The 27,529-nt window shown below is 48.4% G+C and overlaps 1 long non-coding RNA gene across 1 annotated transcript; it reads right to left on the minus strand.

Moving 5' to 3' along the window:
- Positions 1 to 1,178: 1,178 nt before the first annotated feature.
- LOC115895463 lies at positions 1,179 to 26,946 on the minus strand. The gene is made up of 3 exons (XR_004055635.1): positions 26,644 to 26,946; positions 3,194 to 3,266; positions 1,179 to 1,368 (listed from the first exon to the last, which is right to left on the minus strand). It is a non-coding gene; the product is annotated as an uncharacterized LOC115895463 (long non-coding RNA).
- Positions 26,947 to 27,529: the final 583 nt, after the last annotated feature.

Here is a 27,529-nt window from a genome sequence, read left to right on the forward strand (position 1 = left end):
CCAGAGAAACCTCTTTCTTTATAAATGACCCAGCCCCAGGTGATCCTTTACAGTAACACAGATGGACTAAGACAGCATGCCCTAGACTCAGCCCGGACTCCCGACCGGCGCCCTAGACTCAGCCTGGACTCCCGACCGGCGCCCTAGACTCAGCCTGGACTCCTGACCGGTGCCCTGGACTCAGCCGGGACTCCCGACTGATGCCCTGGACTCGGCCTGGACTCCCGACTGATGCCCTGGACTCGGCCCGGACTCCTGACTGACGTCCTGGACTCCAGCATGCCCCAGACTCAGCCTCAGGGGAGGACTCTAGAGACCTCCCAATACCATGAACCAGCATCAACCCACATGCACGAGTCCAGGGAGACAGAACACTCACACAACCAGTTATGAAAGCAACTTTATTACTCACAGGCAGGCAGCAGGGAACAGCCTAGGATCCATGGTGAGCCGGTCCCCGAGGCTCGGAAAAGCTGCCCAGAATGAAAGGAGCCTTCTCTATGTGTGCCCTGCTTCACGCCACAGCTGAGGGATCCCAAAGGTGCTTGGGGTTCCATAGCCAGGGGTGACCTGACTCACGGGGCTACAGTGTGCGGGACATCCTGCCCTAGGAGGCACAGGAGCAGAGCCAGGGCTGTCCAGCCAGTCCCTCCCTAGACCAGGTGGCTACATTCCTGGCACATTCTTCAGGTATTCTCGAGAACCACGCATGAGAAGGGAGGGCCTTGTTCATTCCAAGGCCATCTGGGACTTCTCCTGCAGACACCAAGATGGAATAGGAAGTGGATTTATGGGATGGGGACTCCCTGTGTGGGGTAGAAGGGAGATGAAGGAGGAGCAGGTGGGGAGCCCCAGGTAAGGGTGTGATGGTGGCACCTGTGGAAGGAGAGGAAAGGAAGGTGGCTGGGCAGGACCAGCCTCAGGCTGCAGCTCAAGACCGTACTAGCCTTTCGGGAAAGAACGCCTTTTGGGGGAGCCCCTGCGCGTGGAACTTTCTGAGTCTAGCACCTGCCATTGCCCAAACTGGACTTCCGGTCTCTGGTGCCTCACGTGAGGAGCTCAGGAGCTGCTGCCCAACCCGAACAACAAGTCAGCTGAGCAGACTGAAAATCAACAGTTCTTGCCACACCCAAAACAGCAGCGAAGACATAGGTACCTGGTACACACGGGGCTGGCAGGCGCTGGCCTATCAATGACAGGGGCCATGGTTTGCCAGAGCAGAAATGCATCCGTGGAAATCACCTCAGGAGCTTGTTCCAGGGCAGGGAAACCTGAACTGTAGCTGATGAATCCCTGGAGGCTCAGTGTGGGCAACTCCAAACTCCTCCAGGGGACCCAGTCATGGCGGACACCATGGTGGGGGGGACCCTGTCATGGCGGACACCATGGGGGGGACTCAGTCATGGCAGACACCATGGGGGGGACCCTGTCATGGCGGACACCACGGTGGGGGGGACCCTGTCATGGCGGACACCTTGGGGGGAACTCAGTCATGGCGGACACCACGGTGGGGCCCTGTCATGGCGGACACCACGGTGGGACCTTGTCATGGTAGATACCACGGTCAGGGAGGACCCTGTCATGGCAGATACCATGGTCGGGGGGGACCCAGTCATGGTGGACACCACGGGGGGAGGGGCCCAGTCATGGCGGACACCACGTGTGTGTTTTACCCCAGGAGTTCTAACACATTCTCACAGTGAATATCAGAGAAAAATCTCATTCTACAGATAGGAGGATGGAAAATGGAATCATTTTGAAACACACCAGAACATTCTGTCCTTAACAAGAGCTGCCCTCAGGAGAAACTGTTAACCAGAGTATAACCTGACAGGGGAAGAGAAACATCCAACTTCCGCCCCCTCGAGCCATCCTGTCTCACCTAAGAAGGTGAGGGGTGGGCAGCTGAGAAACCCTTGTGAAGTTCACAGCCCAATGCACAGGTTCACCAAAGACTGAGTCCTGGGTAGAAGGTTCTAGAATGCTTCCCCTCCCCCCACATCTCACGACAGCATCACTAAAGGCATCTTTACAGCAGGTCTTTATACTCTGCACATCATGTCTGGCTATCAAGAAAATATTACAAGACATACTAAAAATAAGGCAAAAAACAAAAACCCACACCAGAATTTGAAGAGCCAGAACAACCACTGGAACCAGACACGGCAGGTATGTTGGAATTATCAGACCAGGAATTTAAAACAGCAATGATTATGATGCCAAGAGCTCTCGTGGGTAAAGCAGACAGCACACAGAAACAGATGGGCAATGTAAGCAGACAGATGGAAAGTCTAGGAAGGAACCAAAAAGAAACATAGAGATAGAAAACACTGCAACAGAAATGAAGACTGCCTTTGATAGGCTCATTAGTAGACTGGACACAGCGGAGGAAAGAGCCTCTGCACTTGAGGATAGCTCAATAGAAATTTCCAAAAGTGAAAGGCAAAGAGAACAATGACTGAAAACAAACAAACAAACAAAAAACAAACAAAAAAAACAGAACAGAATATCCAAAAGCTGTAGGACACCCATAAAAGGTGTAACACGAATAATATCAGAAGCAGAAGAAAGAAAGAAAAGAAAAGAAGAAAGAAGGAGGAAGGGAGGAAGGGAGGAAGGAGGCCGGGCGCGGTGGCTCACACCTGTAATCCCAGCACTTTGGGAGGCTGAGGCAGGCGGATCACGAGGTCAGGAAATTGACACCAGCCTGGCTAACACGGTGAAACCCCGTCTCTACTGAAAAATACAAAAAAACTAGCTGGGCGAGGTGGCAGATACCTGTAGTCCCAGCTACTCGGGAGGCTGAGGCAGGAGAATGGCGTGGAGGCAGGAGGCGAAGCTTGCAGTGAGCCGAGGTCACGCCACTGCACTCCAGCCTGGGGGGCAGAGTAAGACTCCATCTTGAAAAAATAAATAAATAAAAATAAAATTAAAAGAAAGAAAGGAAGGAAGGACAACAAAAAACCTGAAACAATAATGACTGAGGATTCCTCCAAATTGATGTCAGACACCAAACTACAGATCCAGGAAACTCAGGGAACAAAACAAAACAAAACAAAAAACACTCTCCCTGAAGAAAACAAACAAGTAAACAGAACGACACCTAGGCACCTCACATTTAAACTACATAAAATCAAACATGAACAAATTTTGAAAGAAGCCAGAATAAAACCTCCCAACACCAACACCTTACCTGTAGAGGGGCGAAGATAAGAATGACATCCACCTTCTCTCAGGAACCATGTGTCCGAGTCCCTCTTCTGCCACTATAACAGAATACCACAGATTAGGTAAATTATAAAGAAGTTTATTTGGCTCACAATTCTGGGAGCTGGGAAGTGCAGGAGCACGGTGCCGGCGTCTGGCCAGGGTCAGTCTACGGTAGAGGGCAGAGCAGGGACGCAAGCACCGGGAGACAAAGAGAAAATCAGCCTGAACTCATCCTTTTATCAGGAGCCCACTCTCAAGACAGTGAACCCACTCCTGAGATAATGGCACTAATCCATCCACGAGGGTGAAGCCCTAGGAGCTAATCACCTCTCAAGGGTCCCACCTCTCAATATTGTCACAATGGTAATTAAATTTCAACAGGAGTTTTGGAGGGGACATCCGAACCCCAGCACCACGTAGCCGGAAGACAGCAGAGTGAGATATTTAAAGTGTTGAGAGAAAAAAAACCCACCCAGCTAAAATTCTGCACCCCATGAAATTATCCTTCAAAAGTGAAGGAGAAATAAAGACCTTTTCAGGAAAACAAAAATTGAGAGAATTTGTCGTCAGTAGACTTGCCTTGCAAAAGTCTTAAAAGAAGCTTTTTAGAGAGAGGAAAGTGCTATAGATCAGAAACTCAAATCTACATAAAGAAAGGAGGAACACCAAAGAAGGAACAGTCAGGTAAAATAAAATCTTCAATATTCTTAGCTGATCTAACAGATAACAGCTCTAAATAATAACAACAATGCATTCAATTATGTATCTTACGTGTGTCTTAGGTACGTATATGCTTACATATGCTTCGACATGAGGGAAATAAATGGCTTAAATCATGCAAAGGATACGAACAACGAGTTAAGATGACGTTGTTGTTGTCAGGAACTCATGTTATCTGTGAAGCAGTAGAGCATTTGAAAGTAGAATTGGATTCGCTGGGAATGTATTGCAAATTCTAGCGCAATCACTAACTGATATCCTAAGAAAGGAGAGAAAATAGAACTGAGCATATCAGATGCTCAATTAAAATCATAAAAGGCAGAAAAAGAGTGGGAAAAAACAGGGAAAAAGAACAAGGGCAGCAAATAGAAAACAGTAACAAAATGGCAGATATTAATCCAATTATACAAATAATTACTTTGAACATCAATGGTCTAAATGCAACAATAAAAAAACAGATTTTTGGCAGGGCACAGTGGCTCACACCTGTAATCCCAGCACTTTGGGAGGCTGAGGCAGGCAGACCACATGGTCAGGAGGTCAAGACCATCCTGGCAAACATGGTGAAACCCTGTCTCTACTACAAAAAAACCCCAAAATTAGCTGGGTATGGTGGCATGCACCTGTAGTCCCAGCTACTTGGGAGGCTGAGGCAGGAGAATCATTTGAACCCAGGAGGCAGAGGTTGCAGTCAGCACCACTGCACTCCAGCCTGGGCAACAAGAGTGGAACTCTATAAAAAACAAAACAAAACAAAACAAAAAAACCGAGATTTTTACATCAGAGTGGATAAAAAATGATACCCAACTATCTATTGTCTACAAGAAACACACTTTAAAGTTAGACACATATAGACTAAAAGTAAATGAGTGGAGAAAGAGACACACCATGTTTACACTGATGGAAAGAAAGCAGGAGTAGCTATTCTAATTCCAGACAAGGCAGACTTCAGAGCAAAGAAAGCTACCAGGGATGAAGAGAAAGCATTCCATAATGATAAAGGGGTCAAGTTGTTCAAGAAGACATAACAATCCTTAAGGGATATGCATCAAACCATGTGAGGCAAAAACCGCAAGGAGAAAGCTATGAATCCATGATCATGGTTGGAGACTTTAACACGTTCAGTCCGATATGACTGAATTTGTCTCCCCAAAACTTTATTTATTGTGCCTTGACCTCCAATGTGACTGTTTGTAGAAAAGGCTTTTAGGAGGTGATTGAGGTGAAACGAGATCACAAGGGTAGGGTCCTAATTCAACACCACTGGTGGCTTTATAAAAAGAGGATGAGATCCTGCACCACACATGTATCAAAGAAAGGCCACGTGAGGATACAGCGAGAAGGCGGCTGCCTGTAAGCCAGGAAGAGAGCCCTCACCAGGACCTGACTGTGCTGGCACCCTGATTTTGGACTCCCAGCCTCCAGAACTATGAGAAATAAGTGTCTGCTGTTTCAGAGACCGGGTCGGTGTGGTATTTTGATATGGCAGCCTGAGCAGAATGAGACAACTCCAATTCTGCTGAGAGGGTGGTGGGGGTGCCTGGAGGCCGTGGCCCCCCACTCCTCAGTGTGGGTCTCTAGCGGGGAGGTCTGAGCAGGCACCTCCTGTTGTTATGGCAGCCAGTCCACGCCTCGGGCCACACAGTCCGACTTCTCCATCTACGTTGGGGGAGGAGCTCCTCATGGTTCCTGGGGCCTGTCCCCCTGAGAGAAGGCTTTGACGTGCACAGTTAGTGGAGCACACCACAGCCTCCAGCCCTGCAGCTGGCCTCCATTATCGCTTCTCACTGGGCCATGACAGGGGCTCCCTTCATCCTCCATCCTCATTTTTTACCTCCTCTCCCTTGACTATCACTTCTGTAGGTCTTGGGGGCTTCCCTGGCTATGTGAGGGGACTGAGCCCCTAATGATCACACTCTTACTGGGCTGGGGTGGCTGCACGTGCCCAAGCACAGTGACACAGGGCAAGGGCGCCCTGAGGTTGGCCTGGCCCCACGAGGTCCCTTCCTGCCCGTGTGCAGCTGCCCCACATCCTCTGCTGCTCGCGGATCAGCTTCTCCACCAAGACAGCCACTCCTCTCCCGTCTCGACCCTGGATACCAGAGTCCCAGTGCCCAGCAGCAAGGACCTGAGTCGTGGCCCGTTAACAGCATGCCCCCTTAGGAGATGACGACCCTCAGCCTTGCCAGCCAGTGTTTCAGGGACAGGAAGCACCAGGCCCCAAGAGTCACTGTGGGGGAGGGGAGTAGAGCGCACCCCCACTTCTGCCTCTTGGTTCCAGACTCATGCTGGTCTTCCTGGTGAGGTAAGATGTCACGTGGCGTCCTGGGTTTCGTGTAGCTGGCAGGTGGCGCACTGTCCCCCGGGTTCCTGGCCTCCATCACATCGTGTAGCTGGCAGGTGATGCACCGTCCCCCGGGTTCCTGGCTTCCATCACATCATGTAGCTGGCAGGTGGCGCACTGTCCCCCGGGTTCCTGGCCTCCATCACACAGGGCCGACTCCAAGTGGGACTTTGGCTGTGCCTCCAGCAATTGACCCTCTGGTACCTCTCAGTCCAGAAGCTTCTCCATGGCAGGGCGGCCGATGCAGCCAGGAGTCCCTTCACCCCAGCCCTGCCTTGGCTGAGCAGTTAAACACCCCGGGGCGTCGTCACTCACCACTGGGGCCTCCCAAAGTGCTGGGATTACAGGCATGAGCTATTGCACCCGGCCCAGCAAAAAGCTCTTGAATGGAAATAGCATTCCTGAGAAAGACCAGCACCTGCTTCCCCAACACTTCATACCCAGCCTCTCCGTGCTGGTGAAGGCATGATGCCTTCCTCACTTTCTGACAGTGCACAGGTTTTGGTTGTGTAATCTCTCCCCCTTAGATGGTCCTAGGGCCACTGTCCCCCAGGTTCCTGGCCTCTGCCTCAGCCACTTCTGTCTGGCCCACATGCGTCCATGTGGTGCCACCTGGTGCTGACCCATCACGGGGACTGGGAGGGCACTGTCTCCCTCTTGGCTGTTCTTTTCTGCCACTTCTAGATGGGGGTGAAATGCCACCTTGCAAGCGGCCGAGAGCACACGTGCTGAGCAACCTGCTGCGTCTCTTTGCAGTTTGTCATAAGCCAGGTGTCAAGACACTAACGCTGTTTCTGGCTTTGCTGCCAATTCTTCTCTGAATCACTACTGCCTGGAACTGTATCTCCTTAATAAATGATTCACGCTTAACCCTTGCCCCAGGCTATGTTTTCTAGGAAGTCCTAGAGTATCAGCTATGTTTCGCTGCATAGCAAACTGCTCCCAAATTTAGTGGGTCAAACAATTCTATTTGCTCATGATTCTATGGGTCAGGCTTTTGGGCTGGGCTCAGCTGGGCAGTTCTCTATGGTTACTGTGCAGCTTGGCCATCTGGCAGCTGACCTGGGCTGGATGTGGCAACGCCTCTCATGAGCCTGGCAGCTGGCGCCCGCCCCTGGCTGGTTGGTCCAGGAGGCCTCAGCTGCTCCACGCGGCTGCTGCTACTCCAGAGGACTAGACCTGGAGGCCTTCCCTGGGATGGTCCCTCCTGGCTCCCCTGTCGCTCTCTGTGGGTCAAGGTAAGTCTTACAGCCCAGACTGGATTCAAGGGGCGGAGAAAAAGGCTTCACCTCTTAATAACAGAGCAGCAGAGTCTCATTGCAGAGGCACTAGGCAAAGAAGGGAGGGATTGTGCCATCTTCACAGACATCCTGCGATGCCAATCTGAGACAACCACCATAACACTATCCCTAATGTCATTTTGGAAGACAGCAAACAGGAATCTGGAGTCTAGATTCCAGGGAGGAAGAGATGAACTTGTCATTGCTATTTGGATTATGTGACTGAATATCTGGGGGAAGGCGAAGGAGTCCATTGAGACAGCATTGGGATGATGAGTGAAGTTTTAATCAATGGCTATTTTGTCCATCAGCGAGGGAGCTGGGTTCTCAGCTGCACTGATGATGTTGATACTCACACCTGCAATGAGACCTTCATCCCCTGTGTCTCCCTCTCTCCCATCCCTCCTGGCTTACATTCCTACCCTGCCACCACTTTGAGGGTTTTGCTGCATCAACAGCTCTCTCTGGGTAGATGACCTCCCCCGGACACAAAGGTGCTCAGACGCCCTCCCGCAACCCTCACTGCTAAGCTCCTCAGCGGCTCTGTGTTCCCCCGACCCCCTTCCGCACCTTCCTCTTGCTCTTCACTGACTCTGCTTCGGGCTCCACCCTCATGCCCCCACCTGAGCCTGAAGGGGCAGGGCTTCTCTGCGCCACACTCCCTCCACAGCAGTCTAACCAGGACCTGTGTGCTGTACCTGTAAAACAGGGCACATCCCATTTTCCATGTGTCAATCATCTTCCATGTGTCAGTCAGCTCCCATGTGTCAATCATCTACCATGTGTCAAACATCTTCCATGTGTCAATCATTTACCATGTGTCAATCTTCCATGTGTCAGTCTTCCATATGTCAATAACATATTTCTGGCGTTTTTATGTTTTGTCAGTTTTAAACTTCCCACTCTGGTCTTTTTTCCCTCTTAGAATTAATTAATGGAATTCCTACACCGGGCCTTAAAACCTGCCAGTTAGCTGGGTGTGGTGGTGTGTGCCTGTGGTCCCAGCTGCTCGGGTGCTGAGGCAGGAGGATCACTGCAGCCCAGGAGTTCATGTCCAGCCTGGGCTACAGAGCAAGACACTATCCCTTTGAAAAGAAACCTGCCAGCTCTCCCAATTTCTGGTGAAATAAATCTTGACAAAGTAAGAAGTGAAAAAAAATTCCCTCTTTGTTTACAGCTGCAGAAAAGCAGACGCAATTCTGTACCATAAACTGCCCCACAGGTCTCAAAGACACATTTGCACACCGTGTTCATAGCAGCACTATTCGCAGCAGCTAAAACATGAAAGCAACCCAGCATCCATCAAGGGATGAGTGGATGAGAAAATGTCCTCCATTCATACGATGGGGTGTTATTCAGCCTTAAGAAGGAAGGAGATTCTGAGACACACCACAGCATGATGAACCTTGAGGACATTGTGCTGAGTAAAATAAGCCTGACACAAAAGGGCAAACACTGTGCAATTCCACTTAAAAGAGGTCCCTGGAGCAGTCACAAGTCACATTCCCAGGGACAGAAAGTGGAGTGGTGGGTGCCGGGGTGGGGTCGGGAGACGGGGAAGTGAATTTTTTTTTTTTTTTTTTTTTTTGAGGTGGAGTCTCGCTCTGTCGCCCAGGCTGGAGTGCAGTGACGCAATTTCGGCTCACTGCAAGCTCCGCCTCCCGGGTTCACGCCATTCTCCTGCCTCAGCCTCCTGAGTAGCTGGGACTACAGGCGCCCGCCACCGCACCCAGCTAATTTTTTGTATTTTTAATAGAGATGGGGTTTCACCGTGGTCTCGATCTCCTGACCTTGTGATTCGCCTGCCTCGGCCTCCCAAAGTGCTGGGATTACAGGCGTGAGCCACTGCGCCCGGCCGGAAGTGAATGTTTAATGGCAGTGAGTTTCAGTTTGGGAAGACTAAAAGGTTCTGGAGATGAAACCTTTTACATCCTTTTACATATTAAACCTTTTACATATTGAATATATTCATGATGTGCAGCCATGATGAATACACTTAATACCTCTGAACTGCATACTTAAAATGGTTAAGATGGTACATTTCATGTTTATGTACTTTACCAGAATGCATTGTTTTTCTTCTTTTGGGAAAAAAGAGGCAATGCTTAACCCTGAAGAAAAGTTGTGTATGACTCGGGAGGGGAAGGCCCTTCCTGCAGGAGCCCCCGAGCAGCGTCTGCCTCACAGAGAAACAATCCAGGCCTCAGCACTCGCCTGCAGACTCCAGACTGCAGAGGGTTTAGAAGACTCTGCCTGTGGCCCTCGCTCTCAGAGCCCTGTTCTGCAAATCCCAGCAGATCAGCAGCCTTTCTGATGTCTACACTGGTTTACTGTTGGCTACGTTTAAACGACCACACATGTTCTACAGTAAAAAATAAAACAATGGGCCGGGTGCAGGGGCCCACGCCTGTAATCTCAGCACTTTGGGAGGCTGAGGTGGGCGGATCACCTGAGGTCAGGAGTTTGAGACAAGCCTGGAAAACATGGCAAAACCCCGTCTCTACTAAAAATACAAAAATTAGGCGTAGTGGTAGGTGCCTGTAATCCAAGCTACTTGTGTGGCTGAGTCACGAGGCTCACTTGAACCTATGGGTAGAGGTTGCAGTGAGCTGCGATTGTGCCACTGCACTCTAGCCTGGGCAACAGAGCAAGACTTGATCTCAAAAAACAAAAACAAAAACAAACAAACAAACAAAAAACATTTATCATGAGATTGCAGCAAGTCAGTCCCATTCACAGGGTCCACTTCTAATTCTAGTTCTCTTGCTGTTTCCACCACATCTGCAGTGACTTCCTCCACTGAAGTCTTCAGCTCCTCACAGTCATCCTTGAGGGCTGAGATCAGCTTCTCCCAAACTCCTGTTCACGTTGCTGTTTTAACCTCCTCCCGTGAATCGTGAATGTTCTTAATGGCATCTGGAATGATGAATCCTTTCCAGAAGGTTGTCAGTGAACTTGCCAGATCCATCAGAGAAATCACCGTCTATGGTTGCTATGACCTTAGAAATGTTTTTGTTTTTGTTGTTGTTTGCTTTGTTTTGTTCTTAAACAAAGTCTTGCTGTGTCGCCCAGGTTGGAGTGCAGTGCTGCTCACTGCAACCTCTGTCTCCTGGGTTCAAGTGATTCTCCTGCCTCAGCCTCCCGAGTAGCTGAGATCACAGGCACCCACCACCATGCTCGGCTAAGTTTTGTATTTTTAGTAGAGACGGGGTTTCACCATGTTAGCCAGGATGGTCTTGAACTCCTGACCTCAGGTGATCCGCCCGCCTTGGCCTCCCAAAGTGGTGGGATTACAGGCGTGAGCCACTGTGCCCGGCCAGAAATGTGTTTCTTAAATAGTAAGACTTGGAAGTTGACACAACTCCTTGATCCAAGGGCTGCAGAATGGATGTTGTTTTGGCAGCCATGAAAGCAGCATGACTGTGTACATCTCTGTTAGAGCTCTTGGAACTGGGTGCATTGTCAATGAATATATATATGTATTTTGAGACAGGGTCTCACCGTCACCCAGGCTGGAGTGCAGAGGTGTGATCCGGGCTGACCAGCTTTGACCTCCCTGGCTCAAGTGATCCTCCCACCTCAGCCTCCTGAGTAGCTGAACCCACAGGCATGAGCTACCATGTCTGGCTAATTTAAAAATTTTTTTATAAAGATAGGGTCTCCTTATGTTGCTCAGGCTGGTCTCAAATTCCGAGGCTCAAGTGATCCTCCTGCCTCAGCTTCCCCAAGTTCTGGGATTACAAGCGTGAACCATGATACCCAGACTCCTAGTAATATTATGAAAGGAATCTTGTTTTTCCCAAGGAATAGTTCTCAACAGCGGGCGTAATGGATTCCATAAACCATCCGTGAACAGATGTGCTGCCATCCAGGCCTTGTTGCTCCATTTCTAGAGCAGGCAGAGTGCATGTTGCATCATTCTTAAGGGCCCCAGGATTTTCTGAATGGTGAATAAGCACTGGCTTCAATTTAAGGCCATCAGAGCTCACAAGAGGCTCAGCCTGTCCCGTGAAGCTTCGAAGCCAGGCATTGGCTTCTCTCCAGCTCTGAAAGTCTCATTTGGCATCTTCCTCCAACAGAAAACTATGAGTCTACATAAAAAGTCTGTGTAGCATGGCTACCTTCATCCATGATCTCAGCTGGATGTTCCAGGTAACTTGCTGCAGCTTCTCCATCAGTACCTGCTGCCTCACCTCGAACTTTCATGTTACGGAGATGATTTCTTTCCTTCAACCTCACAAACCAACCTCTGTTTGCTTCAGAGTTTTCTTCTGCAGCTTCCTCACCTCTCTCAGCCTCCGCAGAATTTAAGTCAGGGCCTTGCTCTAGATTAGGCTTTGGCTTAAGGCTTTGGCTCCAGCCTTCTAGGCACCAAGGGCCGGTTTCGTGGAAGACGATTTTTCCAGGGACTAGGGGTCGGGGGAAGGTTTGGGATGAAGCTGTTCCACCTCAGATCATCAGGCATTAGTTAGATCCCACAGGAGTGTGCAACCTCGATCCCTCGCATGCGGAATTCACAGTGGGGTTTGCATGGTTCTGAGCATCTAATGCTGCCGCTGATCTGACTCTCCTGCCACTCACCTCCTGCTGTGTGGCCTGGGCACTGGGGACCCCTGGCTTAAGGGAATATTGTGGTGGTTTGATCATTCCATCCAGGACATTGAAACTTTCTCCCTCTTGGCGATTTGGCTGTTTCGCTTTTTTTTTTTTTTTTTTTTTTTTTTTTTTGTTGAGACAGAGTCTCGCTCTGTCGCCCAGGCTGGAGTGCAGTGGCTGGATCTCAGCTCACTGCAAGCTCTGCCTCCCGGGTTTATGCCATTCTCCTGCCTCAGCCTCCCAAGTAGCTGGGACTACAGGCGCCCGCCACCTCGCCCAGCTAGTTTTTTGTATTTTTTTAGTAGAGACGGAGTTTCACTGTGTTAGCCAGGATGGTCTCGATCTCCTGACCTCGTGATCTGCCCGTCTCAGCCTCCCAAATTGCTGGGATTACAGGCTTGAGCCACCGCATCCGGCCTGTTTCGCTTTTTAGTCATGTGTTCTGGCAGGTAGCACTTTCAATCTCCTTTAAGAACTTTTTTGTATTCACAGCTTGGCGCATGAGCCTAGATTTCCACCTGTCTCGGCTTTCAACATGCCTTTCTCACTGAGCCTAGTCATGTCTAGCTTGTGACTGACCATTCACTTGAGGACTTAGAGGTCACTGTAGGGTTATTGGTTGGTCTAATTTCAAATTGTTGTTTCTCAGGGAATAGGGAGGCCTAAGGAAAGGGAGACAGGGAGGAACAGCTGGTCCACGGAGCAGTCAAAACACACACAGCATTCATCAATTAAGTTCACTTTCTTATATGTGTGGTTCATGAAGCCCTAAAACAATGACCATAGTAACTTCAAAGATCACCAACCACAGACCACCATAAAGATACCATCATCATAAAGTTCGACACATTGCAAAAATGACTAACGTGTGACTCAGAGATGTCAGTGAGCTCACACCGTTGGAAACATGGCACAGGTGGGCTTGCTCAACACAGGGCGGCCACGGACCTTCAACAGTCCAACACGCGGTACCTGCAAAGTGCAGGAAAGTGAACACAATGAAACAAGGTGGCCCGCATCTTTTAAAATCTATGTCCTTGGCCGGGTGTAGTGGCTCACGCCTGTAATCCCAGCACTTTGGGAGGCTGAGGTGGGCAGATCACGAGGTCAGGAGATCGAGACCATCCTGGCTAACGTGGTGAAACCCTGTCTCTACTAAAAATACAAAAAATTAGCCGGGCGTGATGGTGGGCACCTATAGTCCCAGCTACTTGGGAGGCTGAGGTAGGAGAATGGCGTGAACCTGGGAGGCGGAGCTTGCAGTGAGCTGAGATCGCGCCACTGCACTCCAGCCTGAGTGACAGAGCGAGACTCTGTCTCAAAAAACAGACAAAAAATCTGTGTCCTCATTTACAATTGGGTTGTCGCTGTGCACAGCGGTTCACGCCTGTAATCCCAGCACTTTGGGAGGCCAAGGTGGGTGGATCATTTGAACCCAGGAGTTTGAGACCACCTTGGGCAACATAGTGAGACCCCATCTCTGCAAAACAATTAAAAATTAGCTGGGTGCGATGGTGTACACCTGTAGTCCCAGCTACTCAGGAAGCAGAAGTGGGTGAATTGCTTGAGCCTGGAATGTTAAGGCTTCATTGAGCTATGGTGGTGCCACTGCACTCCAACCTAGGCAACAGAATGATACCCTGTCTCAAAAAAAAAAAAAAAAAACCCAAACCTCAAAGCAAATTGGATTGTTTGTTTACTTATTACAGTAGCTTCTCCTTATCTGTGGGGTATACATTCTAAGACCCCCAATGAACACTTGAAACCATGGATAGTACTGAATTCTATACATACTACATTTTTTTCCTATAAATATATACCTATGGTAAAGTTTAATATACAAAGTAGGCAAAGTAAGAGATTAACAATAACTAATAACAAAATAGAACAATTGTAACAATAAACTGTAATAAAAGTTATGTGAATGTGGGCTGTCTCCTTCTCTCAAAATATCTTGTTGTGCGTAATATTTTCTGACCACAGTTTACTGCTGGTAACTGAAACCACAGAAAGTGGAGCCACAGATAAGCGCGTGGCGGGGGGTACTGTAACGCATTTTGTTGTTTTTATATTCCAGATGTAAATCCTTTATCAGATATGTGATTTTAAAATACTTTCTTCCAGGCAGTGAATTGCCTTTTTATTCTGTTAACAGTGTCTTCCCAAGAGCAGATGCTTTTAATTCTGATGAAGGCTGGTTTATCGTTTTTATAGATGATGCTTTTGATATCACAGCTAAAAAATCTTTGTCCACTCAAGATCACAGAAATGTTCGCTTATGTTTACTTCTAGAAACTGTGTAGTCTTAGGTGTTACAAGTGCAGTTTTAGTGATTTTTATATGTGGTCCGGGTATAGATCGAGGCTCTCTTTTTCTTTTTGCACATGCATATTCAATAGTTCCAGCAGCATTTGTTGAAAAGATATTTCTTTCGGCCGGGCGCGGTGGCTCACGCCTGTAATCCCAGCATTTTGGGAGGCCGAGACGGGAGGATCACGAGGTCAGGAGATCGAGACCATCCTGACTAACATGGTGAAACCCTGTCTCTACTAAAAATACAAAAATTAGCCGAGTGTGGTGGCGGGTGCCTGTAGACCCAGCTACACGGGAGGCTGAGGCAGGAGAATGGCGTGAACCTGGGAAGCAGAGCTTGCAGTGAGTGGAGATCGTACCACCGCACTCCAGCCTGGGAGACGGAGCGAGACTCCGTCTCAAAATAAATAAATAAATAAATAAATAAGAAAAGATAATTCTTTCTCCACTGAATTGTCACATTTACATATTATACCACTTCACATACAGTACAAGAACCTTACGTCAGTGTTATGGATTGAAATTGTGTCCCACAAAATTCATAAGTTGAAGTCCCAGCCCCCGGTACCTCATTATGTGATCATATTTGAATATAAAACCTTTAAAGAAGTAATTGAGGCCAGGCGCAGCGGCTCACGCCTGGAATCCCAGTGCTTTGGGAAGCCGAGGCAGGAGTATCACTTGAGGCCAGGATTTAAGAGCAGCCTGGGCCGGGCACTGTGGCTCACACCTGGAATCCCAGGACTTCGGGAGGCCGAGGCAGGCAGATTGCCTGAGCTCAGGAGTTCAAGACCAGCCTGGCCAACATGGTGAAACCCTGTCTCTACTAAAACACAAAAAATTAGCCAGGCATGGTAGTGTGCACCTGTAATCCCAGCTATTCAGGAGGCTGAGGCAAGAGAATCGCTTGAACCTGGAAAGTGGAGGTTGCAGTGAGCTGAGATTGCGCCCCTGCACTCCAGCCTGGGCAACAGAGTGAGACTCAGTCTCAAAATATAAATAAATAAATAAAATAAATATATTTAAAAAATAAAGACGTGATTAAGTAGAAATGAGGCATGAAGGTGGGGCTGTAATTCAGCATGACTGTCAGACGAGGAGACCAGGTCACACAGAGTTCCACGGGTGAGCACGCGTGCAGGGAAGGCCATGTGAAGAGGTAGCAGGAGAGCAGCTGTCTGCAGACCAAGGAGAGAGGCTTCTGCAGAGACCACGCCCGTCAACGTCTTCTTCACAGACATTCAGCCTTCAGAACGGTCAGAGGATACATTTCTGCTGCTGAAGCCACCTAGTCTGTGGTAGCTTGCTGTGGAAGTGTTAGAAAACTAACAAGGAAAGTGGGGGTCTGTATGTATTTGGGGGACCAGAGACTTTGTGCAGAGGCCCCTGACCCTCCACCCTCAAGGCCTGGGCAGGGCTGAGGAATGACCACATCTGTGCTTCTACCAGCTTGCATCACCCTGGCAGCTGGAAACGGGTTCTGCGGTGTTAGGCGAACACAGGGCACCTGACTGGTCCAAGCATGCCACCCAGAGGCAGCCTTGGAACTGCACCTGCTGGGCAGAACCTGGGCTCTACCTGCATCCTTCCTGACAGCCCATCAGAGTCCATGGGACCGATGCACCTGCTCATGCACCTGCCTCCAAGGTCTGTGGGCTAGGCGGGCCCAAGAGGGCCTGGTGTTGGAACAGAGCCTCTGGAGCCAGGAAGATGGTGGCCATGTTTGGTGCCTTCTCCTGGCCTGAGCGTGGCCCCCAGGGCTGGGTGAGATAGGATGCCCTCAACTACAGGTCCGTATCAGCTGTGATGACAAGAGGTGGGAGCGGCTGCTCAGGGCCCCTGGGCAGCTGAACCCTGGGGACAGTCCCTGGGCTGGGAGGGCCCTCAGAGTGCACGTCTTAGCAGCCTGGGGTGCCTGCTGCCCTCAACGGAGACATGGGGGGGTTGTTATAGGGCAGGAGAGAGGCTGGCCTTGGGTAGAAAGGATCAGCATGAAGACCCAAGGAGGGAGGTGACTGGACAGAGGCAGCCCCTGTGGCCGTGTCGGGCTGCTTGCCCTCGTCTGTCCTGTGGGGCTCCCCCATGTCCCTCAGTCTGGCCCCGCTTTGACGCCTTGAATTTGAGAGAGGCCACGTGTTCTTGAATCCTAGTGGGATCCTCGGCAACTGCTTTTGAAATTCCTCTTTCACGACCCAGACGGCTGGGGCAAGCCGTCTCCCACCAGCATTTTGGAGAACAAATGCTTTCACTGCCTTGATCTGTCCAGCAGGGCAGCTGCCAGTGCCCAGGTCTGAGCAGACGCAAGACAGAGGCGCGTGTGGACACAAGGGGCAAGAGCAGCCAAAGCCTCAGCCTTGTCCACCCCATCCTTCTTCCATGCTGTGGCCAGTGAGATTTTTCTGAAAAGACTGATCTGGTCCCATCATTTTCCTGATCAAGACATCCTAGCAGTCTCCCAGTACTTTCAGAACAAAATCTAGCACCCCTGGCCTGGACACAAGGCCCTGCCCCTCACTCCTGTCAGCAACACTGGTGAGTAGCAGGTGTGCTGAGGACTCAGGTAATGAAGGGGGTTTCACCATAGCCCATCCTAGCAAATAGCTTCAGGGTTCCATTCATGGATTCTAATTACTTAAACTGTTTAGCTAGTTCACTCCACAAATACTCATGGAGCACCTACCTCCTGTGCTCCTGTGCTAGACAGTTCCTCCTCCTGGGATCACCAGTGAACAAAAGAGACAACACTGTCTTCCAGAGCTTATGGGAAGGATAAAGATCGCAAACAAGTGAATTCTACAACACAAGAGTGATTCCTTTATGGGAAAAGTAGAGCTGAGAAAGAGACTGGGAGCCCTGGGGTGCACTTTGAGTCAGAGAAGGCCTCCCTGTGTGATGTTTGGGTAAATACACGAAGAGGGGGAGGGGCAGTCCTGTGGCTGTCAGAGGCGGAGGCTGACGCAGGGCTGGGGGTGGCCAGAGACAAGCGCACACAGTGACTCAGTCTCTTTCAGTGACTTCAGCTCTTACTCTGAATGAGCCCAAAGCCATTTTGAGCACAGGATGATGCACACTGAGTTAAAATTTTGAAGGCTAATTGTGGCTGCTCCTTTGGGATAGACCAAAGACCAGGGGTGGCTCTTTCAGCACCCAGGTCAGAAATGCAGGGGTCCATCAGGCTCCGATGCACGTCGAGGTTGGAGGCCACAGAATTTGCTGCCTGGCTGTGGGTGGGAGGCATAGAAGATGCCCCTGAGGTTTCTGGCCAGAGCAAGGTTGGGGTTTCCAGTCCCCAAACAGGGAGCACTAGGGTGGGTCTGATCTGTGTGAGCAGAACAGACGCTTGCGTTTCGATGTTATGGGTGGGTGCCTGTTGGATACCCTGAGAGAGATGTTGGACACGTGGCTCTGTCTTATCTGGAGGCCCCAGGAAAAGATCTGAGCTGAATATGAATTTGGGAGTGGTCAGAATACAGGTGTTTCTTAAAGCCATGAAACTAGATGACTTTAAAATAACCTTCAGGTCAATCCAAGATGGCTGATTAGAAACAGCTGCGGTCTGAGGCGCTCACAGAGAAGAATGAAAAGGGGTGAGTGAATTCAGCACCTTCAACTGAAGCATCCAGGTTCTCACATTGGGACTGACGAGGAAACAACTCAACCCACAGAGAAGAAAATAAGTGGTAGGGGGGTCAATGGCCCACTCAGGAGTGGCATGGAGCCACAGGAACCCCCACCGCCAGCCGAGGAAGTGGTGAGTGATTGTGCAACCCTGCTTGGGAAATCATGCTTCTCCTATGGATCTTTGCAACCGTGGGCCAGGAGATTGCTTCATGAGCCCCCACCACCAGCGCCTTGGGCCCGATACACAGAGCTCTGTGAAACTTCAGCAGAACAGCCACTCAGCCACACACAGAGACCCAGGCGTTTTGCATACTCTGGCCCCAGGATCCCTGGCAAGGTAGGAAATCCATCCTTCCAGATTCCTGGGAAAAGGGCTGACTCCATGGAGCCAAGCAGAATTGTTCTGCAGTCCTCACTTCCACGGCACCTCACAAGTTAAGACCCACTGGCTTGGAATCCCAGTCAGCCAACAGCAACAGGCTGGACTCTGCCTGAGAAGGGTCCGAGTTCCCAGGGGAGGGGTGGCAGCCATCTCTGCAATTAGGTAGACTCAGCCATTCCAGCCTGCAGACTTTGGAGAATACAAGTGGTCCAGACGAGGAGGGGTCCCCCACACACAGCACAACTGCCTTGTCAGATCATGGCCAGAGTGGTTCTTTAAGTGGGATCCCATCCACTTCTCCTCATTGGGTGGGTCCTACCTGCAGGGGCTTCAGCCACTCCAGCCAGCGTCCTATGGATAGAGCTCTGATCTGCCCTTGGGATGGAGCTCCCAGAGGGACGGGGCAGCCACCATCTCTGCCATTTGGCTGACTTAGTCATTCCAGCCTGCCAGCTTTGGAGAATACAAATGGCCTGGATGAGGAAGGACCCCCCCCACACCCCCAACAAAACGCAGCACACCTGCTCTATGAAAAAGCAGCCAGACTGCTTCTTTAAGAAGGTCCCTGATCCCATTTCTCCTGACTGGGTAAGACCTCCCAACAGGTGTCTACAGCCACCTCCTGCAGGTGTGTTCAGGCTGGCAACAGATCAGTACCCCCCTGGGACAGAGCTTCCAGAGGAAGGAGCTGTCTGTCATCTTTGCTGTGTCTCAGTCTTCACTGGTGGTACTTCCAGGTACGGGAAAAATCAAGGCAACTCAGGTCTGGAGTGGACCCCAACCAACTGCAGCCATCTTATGGTAGAGTTAAAAGACTGTTGAATAGTTAGAGTAAAAGACTGTTAAAAGACTGTATAAATAGTTAATAGACTGTTAAAAGAAAGCAAACAGAAAGTAAGAACAACAACAACATCAGCGGCAAAAAAGTCCCCACAAAAACCACATTCAAAGGTCAGCCACCTCAAAGATTGAAGGTAGGTAAGCCCACAAAGATGAGAAAGAATCAAGGCAAAAATGCTGAAAACTCAGAGTGCCTCTTCTCCTTTAAATGACCACAACATCTCTGCAGCAAGGGTACAGAATGGGGCTGAGGCTGAGATGGCTGAATTGACAGAAGTAGGCTTCAGAAGGTGGGTAATAACCAACTTCGCTGAGCTAAAGGAGCATTTGTAACCCAATGCAAAGAAGCTAAGAATCACGATAAAACTATACAGGAGCTGATAGCCAGAATAGCCAGTTTCGAGAGAAACATAACCGACCTGATGGAGCTGAAAAACACAACATGAGAACTTCACAATGCAACCGTGAGTACCAATAGCAGAATAGGCCAAGTAGAAGAAAGAATCTTAGAGCTTGAAGACTATATTTCTGAAGTAAGACAGGCAGAAAAGAACAGAAAAAAAAAAAAAAAAAAAAAGAATGAATGAAATAAAACCTCTGGGAAATATGGGATGATGTAAAGACACCAAACCTACAGCTGACTGGGGTACCTGAAAGAAATGGGGAGAATGGAACCAAATTGGAAAACATCCTTTAGGATATCATCCTGGAGAACTTCCCCAACCTAGCAAGACAGGCCAACATTCAAATTCAGAAAATGCAGAGAACCCCAGTAAGATACTGTATGAGAAGGTCAATCCCAAGACACATAATCATCAGATTCTCCAAAGTTGAAATGAAAGTGTTAAGAGCAGCCAGAGAGAAAGGCCAGGCCACCTGGAGAGCGAAGCCCATCAGACTAACAGTGGGCCTCTCAGTGAAAACCCTACAAGCCAGAAGAGAGTGGGGGCCAATATTCAACATTCTTAAAGAAAAGAATTTCCAACCCAGAATTTCACATCCAGCCAAACAAAGGGTCATAAGCAAAGGAGAAATAAGATCTTTTTCAGACAAGCAAATGCTGAGGGAATTCATCACCACCAAGCCTACCTTGCAAGAGCTCCTGAAGGAAGCACTAAATATGGAAAGGAAAAACTGTTACCAGCCACTATAAAGACACACAAATACACAGACCCGTGACACTATGAGGCAACCACATAAGCAAGTCTGCAAAATAACCATCTAGCATCATGATGACGGATCAAATCTACACAAAACAATATTAATCTTAAATGTAAATGGGCTAAATGCCCCAATTAAAAGACACAGAGTAGCAAGCTGGATAAAGAGCCAAGACCTGTCAGTATGCTGTCTTCAAGAGACCCATTTAGGCCAGAAGCAGTGGCTCATGCCTGTAATCCCAGCACTTTGGGAGGCTGAGGTGAGAGGATCACGAGGTCAGGAGACCGAGACCATCCTGGCTAACACAGTGAAACCCCATCTCTACAAAAATACAAAAAAAAAAAAAAAAAATTTAGCCAGGCATGGTGGCGGCGCCTGTAGTCCCAGCTACTCAGGAGGCTAATGCAGGAGAATGGCGTGAACCAGGAGGCAGAGCTTGCAGTGAGCGGAGATCGCGCCACTGCACTCCAGCCTGGGCGACAGAGCGAGACTCCATCTTAAAAAAAAAAAAGAGACCCATCTCACATGCAAAGATACACGTAGGCTCAAAATAAAAGGATGGATAAAAATTTACCAAGCAAATGAAAAACAGAAAAAAAAAAAAATAGGGGTTGCAGTCCTAGTTTTTGACAAAACAGACTTTAAACCAACAAAAAGCAAAAAAGACAAAGAAGGGCATTACACGATGGTAAAGGGTTCATTTCAACAAGAACTAACTACCCTAAATATACATGCACCCAATACAGGAGCACCTAGATTCATAAAGGAAGTTCTTAGAGACCTATAAAATTCTCACACAATAATAAGGGAAGACTTTAACACCCCACTGACAATGTTAGACAGATCATTGAGAAAAAATTAACAAAGATATTCAGGACCTAAACTCAGCTCTCGATCAAGTGGATCTGATAGATATCTACAGAATTCTCCACCCAAAAATAACAGAATACACTTTCTTCTCATTGCCACATGGCACTTACTTTAAAATTGATCACATAATTGGAAGCAAAACACAACTCATCAAATGGAAAAGAACTGAAATCATAACAGTCTCTCAGATCACAGTGCAATCAAATTAGAACTCAAGATTAAGAAATTCACTCAAAACCACTGAACTATATGGAAACTGAACAACCTGCTCCTGAATGACTCTTGGGTAAATAATGAAATTAAGGCAGAAATCATGAAGTTCTTTGAAACTAATGAGAACAAGAGACAATGTACCAGAATCTCTGGGACACAGCTAAAACAGTGTTAGGGAAATATTTTATAGCCCTAAGTGCCCACATTGAAAAGCTAGAAAAATTGCAAGTTAACAACCTAACATCTCAACTAAAAGAACTAGAGAACCAAGAGCAAACAAGCCCCACCCAAAGCTAGCAGAATACAAGAAATAATCTGGGCCAGGCACGGTGGCTCAAGCCTGTAATCCCAGCACTTTGGGAGGCCAAGACGGGCGGATCATGAGGCCAGGAGATCGAGACTATCCTGGCTAACACCGTGAAACCCCGTCTCTACTAAAAAATACAAAAAACTAGCCGGGCGAGGTGGCGGGCGCCTGTAGTCCCAGCTACTTGGGAGGCTGAGGCAGGAGAATGGCGTGATCCCGAAAGGCGGAGCTTGCAGTGAGCTGAGATCCAGCCACTGCACTCCAGCCCGGGCGACAGAGTGAGACTCCGTCTCAAAAAAAAAAAAAAAAGAAAAAAAAAGAAATAATCAAGATCAGAGTTGAACTGAAGAAGATAGAGATGCCCAAAACCCTTCAAGAAAATCAACGAATCCAGGAGCTGGTTTTTTGAAAAAATTAATATGACAGATAGATCACTAGCTAGACTAATAAAGAAGAAAAGAGAGAAGAATCAAATAAACACAATCAGAAATAATAAGGGGGATATCACCACTGACCCCACAGAAATACAAACAACTATCAGAGAATACTAGAAACACCCCTATGCACATAAACTAGAAAATCTAGAAGAAATTGATACATTCCTGGACACATATACCCTCCTAAGACTGAACCAGGAAGAAATTGAATCCCTGTACAGACCAAAAATGAGTTCTAAAATTGAGGCAATAATAAACAGCCTACCAACCAAAAAAAGCCCAGGACCAGACAGATTCACAACTGAATTCTACCAGAGGTACAAAGAAGAGCTGTTACTACTCTACTGAATCTATTCCAAAAAAATTGAAAAGGAGGGACTCCTTCCTAACTCATTCTATGACTCCAGCATCATCCTGATACTCAAACCTGGCAGAGATACAAGAAAAAAAGAAAACTTGAGGCCAATATCCTTGATGAACATTGATGCAAAAATCCTCAATAAAATACTGGCAAACCAAATCCAGCAGCACATCAAAAGTCTTATTCACCACGATCAAGTTGGCTTCATCTCAGAGATGCAAGGTTGGGTCAACATACACAAATCAATAAATGTGATTCATCACATAAACAGAATTAAAGACAAAAACCACATATTTATCTCAATAGATGCAGAAAAAGCCTTTGATAAAATTCAACATCCTTCATGTTAAAAACTCTCGATAAACTAGGTATTGAAGGAATATACTTCAGAATCATAAGAGCCATGCATGACAAACTCAACAGCCAAGAAAAAGAAGAAAGAAAAAGAAAGAAGAAGGAAAGGAAAGAAGAAGGAAAGGAAAGGAAAAGGGAAAGGGAAAGGGAAAGGAAAAGGAAGGGAAGGGAAAAGCTAGACGAGGTCACCAAGGGAGTGAGTGTAGACAGAAGGGACAGAATCAAGGGCTGAGACTTAGGGATACCTGTGTGAAGGGGACTCCACCCAGTCCCTATGAGACAGCAGCCCCTGCCACGTGCTCCTGTATGTTTCAGCAGCTGGACTTATGGTTTGTAACTGGGTATTTTTGTGAAGATGTGATTCATCTCCATCTCTCCCACCACGCTCCTTGCAAAAGGAGCCCTGTCCTTTTGCAAACTGCTGTGCCCCAAGGCCTAGAGCAACCCCTGGCTGCCTGACAGTAACAAGCCAATAAGCAAGTGCATGAGTGAAGGGCACCAGGGTTCTTTTCTGTGTCTGTTTTTACCATTGCCACACTTAAAAAACATAAGTTATTCTGTTTTCTTGGTGGGTTAGGGATAAAAATTTGAAAAATACTTTTATGTTATTAAAATCCATGCTACTATGTAAGAGTTAACATAAAAATTTCCATTAGTAATTTCTTCATATAATTTTAGAAATAACATATATTTTAAGCTAAAATTCTTATCTTTTTTTGTTTTGTACCTATCACTCCAGTGTGACTTACTGTTTCTTACAAAATCCACTCTCAGTTTTTTGTTTTGTTTTGTTTTGTTTTGAGATGGAGCCCCACTCTGTCACCCAGGCTGGAGTGCAGTGGCACGATCTTGGCTCAGTGCAATCTCTGGCTCCTGGGTTCAAACGATTCTCCTGCCTCAGTCTCCCAAGTAGCTGGGATTACAGGTGCACACCACTGCACCTGACTAATTTTTGTAGTGTTAGTAGAGATGGGGTTTTGCCATGTTGGCCAGGCTGGTCTCAAACTCCTCACCTCCAGTGATGCGCCCGCCTTAGCCTCCCAAAGTGCCAGGATTACAGCTGTGAGCCACTGCACCTGGCCCACTCTCAGATTTTATAATTCTATCACCAACAACGGTGTCACAGAACCAGGCTTTGAATAAATGCCTGATTATCATCTGACCCAGCAGACAACTTCTCACATTATTAATGAACAGTGCAGTTCTGAGTTGAACGTGGTTCATACTTTCATTTATGTTAATAAGTAAAAGAGAATTGAAATCGCAAAGACACTGGAACGTCATTTCATCAATGACATGAGTGCCTCTTCTGAATCAGATGATAGTTTTCTAATTGGTACTATTCACAATGTAATGGTTACAGCCGCAACACACGTTTAAATTTAATCTACATTACTCGAATTTTCCCATAACTTCATTAAATCTAGACAGTCAATAAAGCAACAATCCAGCCTGCATTTGTAGCATTTGCCACTTTCTATAGTGTAAATGTCCCCCTTGTGGCCAACTTGGAGCCACACATAAAAAGTCACTGAGCACGGTGCTAGGAAGAGACGGTGGTAGCCCATTACAGCTTTTACCCCTACAGATACAGCCGGTATCAGTGACCTCAGGAATGCAGGTGATGTAAAATGTAGTAAAATAATTAGAAAGTGACGGCTTTGAGTATTTATTACCTATGTTTTAAGTGAGCTTTATTTAATTATAAGTGCATATCATTTAATGTTCAGCAATGTCTGTATCTAACAGCTGGCCTGCAAAGCTCCTGCAGTGCAGCAATCCACTCTGGGAGCCAATGCTCACCAACTCCAGCCCATGAGGCTCCTGGGCTCCTCTGGTGGGCCTGGCCTCATCAGGTGAACCCTGAGAGTAGAGAGCAGAAGCAGGAGCGGGAACAATGCAGACTGGCCCATGTGGGCCACCTGGGAAGGGTGGTGACTTCTGGGAGGGGTGAGGGCCTCAGCCCTACAACTGATCATTGACAAATCAACAACCAGAACAACCCTGGAAGAGACCCTTGTGCCTCAGATGAGATCACAGCTCTGGGTGACGCCTTGATTTCGACCTGGAGCAGCAAGGGGCAGAGGACCCAACTGACCCCACAGAAAGTGGAGAGGGCCAGGTGCAGGGCTTATGCCTGGAATCCCAGCACTTTGGGAGGCCGAGGTGGGTGGATCACCAGAGGTCAGGAGATTGAGACCAGCCTGGCCAACAAGGTGAAACCCCGTCTCTACCAGAAATACAAAATTAGCCAGGCATGGTGGTGGGTGCCTGTAATCCCAGCTACTCGGGAGGCTGAGGCAGGAGAATCACTTGAACCTGGGAGGAGGAGGTTGCAGTGAGCCAAGATGGTGTCACTGCACTCCAATCTGGTGACAGACTGAGACTCCATCTCAAACAAAAACAAAAACAAAAAAGAAAGTGGGAGAAAATGCATTTGTGTTGTTTTAAGTTACTAAAATGGTGAAAATTTGTTACACACAAATAGAAAAACTAGCAAGTAAATTGACTCTCTTAAACTTGAACTCATAAAAGAAAAATCCATTTAAAAAATACCCCCACAACTTTCTAAAGTGGTGTCTGATGACCTGGGGATGCTGGAGGGAGCTGCTCAAGCTTGAAGACAGGAGCTGGGAGAACAGAGCTGAGCTGCTCTGCATTACGGAGGGGACAGAAAGGACCTGAGGGAAGTCGAGAAAGGAGGCGCAGGGAAGACTGAACAGTGGGGTCAGGAGGCAGGAGGCCTGCCTTCATGAGGCTGGGAAGGAGGCGTGGCAGGAGGAAAGATAATGGAAATTTTCTCGGGAGGTGCTGTGCACCTAGAAACCACTGTACCCCTGCAATCCTAAGCAAGTTCTCTCACAAACACTCATGAGAAAGTGGAGTTGTGTTTGGGGGGATTTTCTTTGCTTTTTTGAGTTGAGGAATGTTATGGTTAATATTGAGTGTCAACTTGATTGTACTGAAGGATGCAAAGTACTGATCCTGAGTGTGTCTGTGAATGTGTTGCCAAAGGAGATTAACATTTGAGTCAGTGGGCTGGGAAAGGCAGACACACCCTCAATCTGGGTGGGCACCATCTAATCAGCTGCCAGCACGGCCAGAATAAAAGCAGGCAGGGGAATGTGGAACGACTGGACAGGCTGAGTCTTCCTGCCTCCATTTTTCTCCCGTGCTGGATGCTTCCCGCCCTTGAACATCAGACTCCAAGCTCTTCAGCTCTGGGACTCTTGGACTCACACCAGTGGTTTGCCTGGGGCTCCCGGGCCTTTGGCCACAGACAGGGCTGCGCTGTCGGCTTCCCTATATTTGAGGTTTTGGGACTTGGACTGGCTTCCTGGCTCCTCAGCTTGCAGACGGCCTATTGTGGGACTTAACCTGCGATTGTGTGAGTCAATTCTCCTAATAAACTCCCCTTCAAATACATCTATCCTATTCTGTTCCTCTAGAGAACCCTGACTAATACAGAGAGAAAAGCTCAAAGATGTGAGCGAAAGGACAGCTGGTACATAGGTTACTGAGAAAGTGTAAGGTCTTTATCAGTGGAAAAACTTTTACCCGCTTCTTACCAAATAAATGTTGAACAAATATCTAAAGAACATTAACTGAATGAGGCATACATTCTAGATCTCACCTTGTCCAGTCGGTCCTGTGTGTCCCCAGCCTGACGTCCACAGCGTAGGCACGCGACAAAAGATGGCCACAGGGACGGAGGGACGACGGATGAAGGAGTCACCCGCTGACCGACAGGAAAAACCCCAGATGCCTTCGTTGATGTTGCGAAGACACTGCCCAGACCACGCCCGGGCACCGTGTCAGGCAAAGTCTTGCAAACTACTGAATCCTCACTACCTAACTAACAGGGGCAGTAACTGGGCTCGGGGCCATGTTTCCCAGTTACCATATCCCCTGCACCCCTGGGCACTGCGGCCCAGAGGTTACCATATCCCACATCCCACCCGGCACCTCTGAGCACTGCGGCCTGAGGCACCCGGATCCTCTGCTGAGAAGTCAGCCGCAGAGGACGCCAAACGCTGCCCCTCCCCGCCGGAAGTGACGCTGGGACGCCGCTTCCTTGCTCCTCTGTCTTCCAAGTCCGTCTCCCGAGCACGTTTCCGGGCAGCTGGAAACTGAGTTTCAAACTCCAAGTCCGGAAGTCAGGTACTACTTTTCATCAAATACAGAAAAGTTATCCAACAGGGAGCTGGAAAGGTGACTTGTGTCCACCCCAGTCCCCATGACAAGTCCCCAGATGGCCTCACATTTGACGGCCACACACAGCGGAATTTGGATTTGGGGTGAGTCCTTCCTCTGAAGGCAGCAGGCAGTCGTGACCTGGAGTCGCAAGGCCATCTTGTTGGAAGCTGCTGCCCGCCCCAGAATAATGATGGTCGTCCTTCTGGCGCATGGGTCTTGAGTGGCTCCAGTTGGGTTGCTGAGGGATGAAGACTGGATATGAAAGAAATGGATTCAAGCTACCAGAGGAGCAGCTCCGGGCAAGGCAGCAGGGGTAAGCCTCT

The sequence above is a fragment of the Rhinopithecus roxellana genome, chromosome 2 (assembly GCF_007565055.1).
Source record: "Rhinopithecus roxellana isolate Shanxi Qingling chromosome 2, ASM756505v1, whole genome shotgun sequence".
Taxonomy (NCBI): domain Eukaryota; kingdom Metazoa; phylum Chordata; class Mammalia; order Primates; family Cercopithecidae; genus Rhinopithecus; species Rhinopithecus roxellana.